The sequence below is a fragment of the Nerophis lumbriciformis genome, linkage group LG03 (assembly GCF_033978685.3).
Source record: "Nerophis lumbriciformis linkage group LG03, RoL_Nlum_v2.1, whole genome shotgun sequence".
Taxonomy (NCBI): Eukaryota; Metazoa; Chordata; class Actinopteri; order Syngnathiformes; family Syngnathidae; genus Nerophis; species Nerophis lumbriciformis.
Window position 1 is genome coordinate 48244149 of NC_084550.2, and position 8682 is coordinate 48252830.

Consider the following 8682-nt stretch of genomic DNA (forward strand, 5'->3'; position numbering starts at 1 on the left):
TGCATGTGTGATGTATCATGTTGTATGCATGCATGTGTGATGTATCATGTTGTACGCATGCATGTGTGATGTATCATGTTGTACGCATGCATGTGTGATGTATCATGTTTTATGCATGCATGTGTGATGTATCGTGTTGTATGCATGCATGTGTGATGTATCATGTTGTTTGCATGCATGTGTGATGTATCTTGTTATATGCATGCATGTGTGATGTATCATGTTGTATGCATGCATGTGTGATGTATCATGTTGTACGCATGCATGTGTGATGTATCATGTTGTACGCATGCATGTGTGATGTATCATGTTGTATGCATGCATGTGTGATGTATCATGTTGTATGCATGCATGTGTGATGTATCGTGTTGTATGCATGCATGTGTGATGTATCATGTTGTATGCATGCATGTGTGATGTATCGTGTTGTATGCATGCATGTGTGATGTATCGTGTTGTATGCATGCATGTGTGATGTATCATGTTGTATGAATTGCATGTGTGATGTATCCTGTTGTACGCATGCATGTGTGATGTATCATGTTGTACGCATGCATGTGTGATGTATCATGTTGTATGCATGCATGTGTGATGTATCATGTTGTATGCATGCATGTGTGATGTATCATGTTGTATGCATGCATGTGTGATGTATCATGTTGTACGCATGCATGTTTGATGTATCATGTTGTACGCATGCATGTGTGATGTATCGTGTTGTATGCATGCATGTGTGATGTATCGTGTTGCATGCATGCATGTGTGATGTATCGTGTCGTATGCATGCATGCATGTGTGATGTATCGTGTCGTATGCATGCATGTGTGATGTATCGTGTCGTATGCTTGCATGTGTGCTGTATCGTGTTGTATGCATGCATGTGTGATGTATCATGTTGTAAGCATGCATGTGTGATGTATCATGTTGTACGCATGCATGTGTGATGTATCATGTTGTATGCATGCATGTGTGATGTATCGTGTTGTATGCATGCATGTGTGATGTATCATGTTGTATGCATGCATGTGTGATGTATCATGTTGTACGCATGCATGTGTGATGTATCATGTTGTATGCATGCATGTGTGATGTATCGTGTTGTATGCATGCGTGATGTATCGTGTTGTATGCATGCATGTGTGATGTATCATGTTGTATGCATGCATGTGTGATGTATCCTGTTGTACGCATGCATGTGTGATGTATCATGTTGTATGCATGCATGTGTGATGTATCATGTTGTACACATGCATGTGTGATGTATCATGTTGTATGCATGCATGTGTGATGTATCATGTTGTATGCATGCATGTGTGATGTATCGTGTTGTATGCATGCATGTGTGATGTATCATGTTGTATGCATGCATGTGTGATGTATCATGTTGTACGCATGCATGTGTGATGTATCATGTTGTATGCATGCATGTGTGATGTATCATGTTGTATGCATGCATGTGTGATGTATCGTGTTGTATGCATGCATATGTGATTTATCATGTTGTACGCATGCATGTGTGATGTATCGTGTTGTACGCATGCATATGTGATGTATCATGTTGTATGCATGCATGTGTGATGTATCATGTTGTATGCATGCATGTGTGATGTATCATGTTGTATGCATGCATATGTGATGTATCATGTTGTATGCATGCATGTGTGATATATCATGTTGTATGCATGCATGTGTGATGTATCATGTTGCATGCATGCATGTGTGATGTATCATGTTGTATGCATGCATGTGTGATGTATCAACATGCATGCATGTTCCAAATAAACTCAAACTCAAACTCAAAGACATTTTGTTGTTGACTGTATCCCTTCAGCCCCACCCACCCAAGCCATTTTGGGTGTGTTTAATGATAATCCATCTCTTCCCTATAGTATAGTCCAGGGGTCCGCAACCCAAAACGTTGAAAGAGCCATATTGGACCAAAAATACAAAAAAACAATCCGTCTGGAGCAGCAAAAAATGAAAAGCTGTATAAAATAATAAGCAATAATAATACTGAAATAAACTGCAACAAAAACCAGTGCAATTAACAATGCAATACATTTTAATTGTGCAATATACACATCACATATTTCATATAATCCACAGTAACACCGTCTTTTTTCATTTTTTTCTCTTCATAACATGGTCACTACTGCCTAGTTTCTCTTGCTATATTCTAATTTTTACTGTTATATTTTTATTCGTATTATTACTTTCAATTTTTATTCTTATTGTTATATTTTCTATTTTATTTCCATTTATACTTCCATTACGTTTTAAATTCTTTTAAATTCTATCTCAAATCTGTACACTGCTGCTTTATTTTCCTGAGGGAACTCTCCCGAAGGAATTAATAAAGTACTATCTATCTATCTATCTATCTATCTATCTATCTATCTATCTATCCATCTATCTATCTATCTATCTATCTATCTATCTATCTATCCACCCACCCACCCATCATCCATCCATCCATCCATCCATCCATCCATCTATCTATCTATCTATCTATCTATCTATCTATCTATCTATCTATCTATCTATCTATCTATCTATCTATCTATCTATCTATAAGTGTTATAATGAAGACAAAATGCAGAGGTATGGTTTTAGAGGTCTTGCTCATGATTGGTTGAAAAGTTATCTTGGTGGTAGAGAACAGTATGTGCATATGAACAATGTAGATTCAGATAAAAAGATTATAACACATGGAGTGCCCCAAGGTTCTGTACTGGGACCAAAATTGTTTTTATTGTATATTAATGATATCTGCAAAATCTTTAAAAAACTCAATTGTATTCTCTTTGCTGACGATACAAGTCTGTACTGTTCTGGGCAAGACCTTGGCCAACTCTTAGAGACTGTAGAGAGCGAACTCCACATACTAAAGCAATGGTTTGATGCCAATAAACTGTCAATCAACCTAAATAAAACAAAATATATAATTTTTGGAAATAGGAAAAATAACATACAGTGTCATATAAGAATTGATGATATGGAGATAGAAAGGGTGTATTCAACACAATTTTTGGAAATCTATATAGATGATAAATTAAATTGGAAACTGTACATAAATATACTTAAGACAAAGATGGCAAAAAATATTGCTATGTTACATAAAATCAAAAACTCCGTAAATCAAAAGGCTCTTAATATGTTATATAATTCTTTCGTACTCCCTTATCTTAATTATTGTGTTGAAATCTGGGGTAACAATTACAAAACAAACATCAACTCTATATTCTTACTTCAAAAGAAAGCGATTAGAATTGTAAATTATGCAGATTATCATGACCATACCAATGCTCTGTTTATTAAATTAAAAACATTAAAACTGCATGATCTTGTTGACCTCAACACTGCTATTGTGACGTACAAAGCTCATAACCACATGCTGCCTCGGTGTCTACAGGAGAGGTTCATACCCAGAGATAATCCCTATGACCTCAGAGGTTCAGCTGTCTTCCAGAAAGCTAAGATAAGAACAAGCTTAAAAAGTAGATGTGTTTCTGTCAGGGGGGTTCAACTGTGGAACAGCTTGGATGATCCCTTAAAATGTTCCAGGTCCATTCACACATTTAAAAAACACTTTAAGACCAAAGTCTTGGAAAAATATATCACTCTTGAATCAACACAGTAGTTAATACTATGATCAATGTTAATTAAAATACTAAATGTGGGATATAAATAATAATGGAAGTATAATTGTTTGTATATAGTATATAAATTGGTACAAAGGTTTAACACGCGTATAAGGATATTTCACATGCCTTTACTGTGTATATAATTGAACAGTGTTCATATTGTGTATGATGTGTATTTATAATATGTTGTACAAAAGACATTTCATAATTTTCGGAAGTTCATTTTGTACTTGACATTGTTTATAGGGTTAGGCGCTATAAGTGTTCAACTTCAGCCTAAACCCTTTCGGTCTGCAACATTTTCATTTTCAATCTATGAATGTACAACTGTTTGTTTATTTTGTTGACCATTGACCAAAGAATAAACTTTACTTTAACCTTTTTGATGTAAGTGTCTATATTAGCAATAATAGCCTACTATCAAAATGACTATGTGTTGCAGGCTGAAGCAAATCGTCGTTGACAGAAATGTTGAAATGTAATATGTGGATGCCAAAATGTTGTCAATATTCTGGCAACAAAAAGTGTATTCCATTTGTTTTGGTTGAAATAAGCCATGAAAATTAACGTTACCAAAATTAGTAGCTCTCTAACTTTTTATTTTTATTTTGTAAAAGTAATTCTCACAAGCAAATGATCATTACATGGAAAACCAAAAGTCAGTTCACTCATTTATTTGTCAGATATTTACTAACAAACAAATGGCACTGGTTTATTATTTATTATTAAATTATTATTGCAAGCAAACATTATTCAGAAAAATGTCATACCTAGAGACACCAGCAGAGAGCAGCAAAACATCAGAAAATGAGTGGAAACGCACAGGGAAGACATTTCCAGCAGTTTTGCAAATAAACCAAGGCCACCTTATCCATCCATCCATTTTCAGTTATGAGGAAGTCAAATGCAACAATGTTGCCTCATCTCGTTTTTTTTTGTGTATAAACTAATTGTGGAACCTCATCGAGAAAATGCCAAGAGTGTGCAAAGCAGTAATCAGAGCAAAAGGTGGCTATTTTGAAAAAACTAGAATATAAAACATGTTTTCAGTTATTCCACCTTTTTTTGTTAAGTACATAACTCCACATGTGTTCATTCATAGTTTTGATGCCTTCAGTGACAACCTACAATGTAAATAGTCATGAAAATAAAGAAAATGCATTGAATGAGGAGAAGGTGTGTCCAAACTTTTGACCTGTACTGTATATATATAATGTGGTAACAGCACATTCATAAAAACATGCACCGTATTTTTCGGAGTATAAGTCGCACCGGAGTATAAGACGCACCTGCCAAAAATGCATAATAAAGAAGGAAAAAAACATATATAAATCGCACTGGAGCCTGGCCAAACTATGAAAAAAACTGTGACTTATAGTCCGAAAAATACGGTAATAATAACATATTTTGCTCATTTTAAGCATACGGCGGCGCATTTATTTCTCAGTCACATCACAACTTTTGCTATTTCTTTCAACAATAACACTCGTACTCATGGCAAAATTCATGAGAGACAACAACGTCTACTTTGGGACAAATGATGATCCAGAACCTTATATTTTTGAGCCTGAATATAAAGAGGATGAGCTACAAGTTTTAGACTCTGGCTTTTGTGAAACACTAAGCATCATGCAGAAGTATTGATAAGGGCTAAATAAGAAATACAAACTATAAACATATTTAAACAATAATTTAGTGGACAATGTTTGTTCTCAAGATTTGTGTGTTCCGTTTAGATGAAGAATTGCTTATAATCCTCACTGAGGTAAAAAATAAAATAAAAATAAATAAAAAGTGACGCAAACGAGCATCTTTTTGTGTCAAACCTTGCAATGTTTTCAGGGCTAAATTGAATGTCAGAGTTGACTAACTTCACTGTTTATGGCAACAACCTTTGACTATACAAGTGTGATGCATGATTTATAATCTAGAGTTCATTTACCAGCTCAGAGGTGATGCAGGAGCTCACCGGCTCATTATGTCTAGTTACCTCTCTGTTATAAAGGCACCGCTAAAAGTAGTTCCTTGGCATTAGTTCTCACAATAACAATGTCGCTAATACTTGGTTAATATGCATGTCCCAACATGTAAATGGAGTATTTTGGATGGTTTTTTTTGGGGGGGTGGGGGTTGGGGGGGGGGCTTCATGGGCAGGATAAATTACTCCCATTTGCTGCATTGTTAGCCATGCATTACTAGCCAAATATTACAAATTAGAATGCATTAAACAAATAATTGTCTCACGTAGAGATTGTGACCCATGGGCAAAATTCCAAAAAAGTGCAATTCCTCTTTAACAAGTGAACATTAAAACACAATAAATCAGAGGTGTCAAACGTACGGCCCTTTGTAGATGATGCTACATATGTAAAAAAACAAAAACAATAAAAAATAAACACATGATGTTAATGCACCAGTCGGGGAAAGTGAGCAAACTACATTAATAACATCCTGTAATTTGATTTGGGTATTATTTTTTTAACTCGATAGATTGAAAATTAACACCAGTGAGTTGACTGATGAACATTTTCACATCATTTATTCAGAAAGTATAAATAACGACAAATAAAGATCGAATACTATTATCCGCAACATGTAAGTGTAAAAAACAAACAAACAACAACAACAACATTATGATTTGTACATTTTCAGAATGGGATTGTTCTATTTTTAAACAAAGAAAACAATCTGAAGTTGTCTTTAATTTTAAGTTATCATGCCGTGGATCTACTCCCCACTTGGGAGTAGATTTTTCTCCCTGATCTAAAATGAGTTTGACACCCCTGCAATAAATGAACATAATTACTTACTGACACAGGAAGGGGTATATGATTAAATAAAATCTGCTTCTCCTTTCATATTTTGGACACGTGTCAGCATCTGATGTAACTAATTGCTATTTTGTATTGTTTGGCAAATCCTTGCATTGACCGTTTTTTTGTATTGACATTTTTTTAAATAATAATAATAAATTTTATTTGTATAGCGCTTTTCAGGGTACTCAAAGACGCTTTACAGTTCAAACAGTTCAAAGTAATAATACATAATACTGGAAATATAAAATTAATTTGCATCAACATTTTTCCCCCTGGTTTCTGCATTGACATTATTTTCCTTTTTTGCATTGACATTTTTCTCCCTTTTTTTGCATTGACAATTGTTTTCCTTTTTTTTCTGCTTCTCCTTTCATATTTTGGACATGTGTCAGCATCTGATGTAACTTATTACTAATTTTTATTGTTTGGCAAATCCTTGCGTTGACCGTTTTCTTGTATTGACATTTTTTAAATAATAATAATAATACATTTTATTTGGTATAGCGCTTTTCAGGGTACTCAAATGCGCTTTACAGTTCAAAGTTATAATACATCACACATAATACTGGAAATATAAAAGTTTTACGTTTTTTTCCCCCCTGGTTTCTGCATTGACATTATTTTCCTTTTTTGCATGGACATTTTTCTCCCTTTTTTTGCATCGACAATTGTTTTCCTTTTTTTTTCCATTTACATTTTATTTCTTTTTTTCCATTTGCATTTGTTTTCCTTTTTCTTTTCTTTTTTGCATTGACAATTGTTTTCCTTTTTTTTCCCTGCTTCTCCTTTCATATTTTGGACACGTGTCAGTATCTGATGTAACTTATAACTATTTTTTATTGTTTGGCAAATCCTTGCATTGACCGTTTTTTTGTATTGACATTTAAAAAAAAAAATAATAATAATACATTTTATTTGGTATAGCGCTTTTCAGGGTACTCAAATACGCTTTACAGTTCAAAGTAATAATACATCACACATAATACTGGAAATATAAAAGTTTTACGTTTTTCCCCCCCCCCCTGGTTTCTGCATTGACATTATTTTCCTTTTTTGCATGGATATTTTTCTCCCTTTTTTTTATTCCATTTCCATTTTTTTTATTTTTTACATTTGCATTTGTTTTCGTTTTTCTTTTCTTTTTTGCATTGACAATTGTTTTCCTTTTTTTTTTTTTCTTCCTGCTTCTCCTTTCATATTTTGGACACGTGTTAGCATCTGATGTAACTTATTACTAATTTTTATTGTTTGGCAAATCCTTGCATTGACCGTTTTTTTGTATTGACATTTTTTTTTAATAATAATAATAATACATTTTATTTGGTATAGCGCTTTTCAGGGCACTCAAATACGCTTTGCAGTTCAAAGTAATAATACATCACACATAATACTGGAAATACAAAAGTTTTACGTTTCCCCCCACCCCCCCTGGTTTCTGCATTGACATTATTTTCCTTTTTTGCATTGACATTTTTCTCCCTTTTTTGCATTGACAATGGTTTTCCTTTTTTTTTTCCATTTCCATTTTTTTCATTTTTTACATTTGCATTTGTTTTCCTTTTTTTTTTTTGCATTGACAATTGTTTTCCTTTTTTTTTCCATTGACATTTTTCCCCTTTTTTTATATTTGCATTTGTTTTCCTTTTTTTTTTTAAATGGACTTATTTTTTCTTCCACTGGTCCAAGTTCTTACGCTGTTTTTAAGGAGCTCCTCCAGTAAAGCGATCATCTGTATGCCAGTTTACGGGAATCTGCTGCAAAAATGTTAAGTCTCTGCCAAGTTTTAAAGCTCATTCTAAAAACACAATTAGGGGGGGAAATGACCATTGACTATCTGTGTTGGCCCTGTGATGAGGTGGCGACTTGTCCAGGGTGTAAAACGCCTTCCGCCCGAGTGCAGCTGAGATAGGCTCAAGCACCCCCCGCGAACCCGAAAGGAACAAGCGGTAGAAAATAGATTGATGGATGAAAATAAATAAAACAAGCTACCATTGCCTTTTTTTTGTTACACAATGTCATTGCTGTTACACAATTTTTGTTGTGTAACTATGCGCTTATTATTTTTTAATCCATGATTAATTTACTCATCGTTTATTTAATTCCGCTGCTTACTCAACCAACTGATCAAATTTCAATTCAAAGTATAAACAACGAGCCCATACTTCTGAGGATGACTCACGGCTGACAAAGTCTCGCGAGACTTCAGCTTAAAGCTCCGAGCC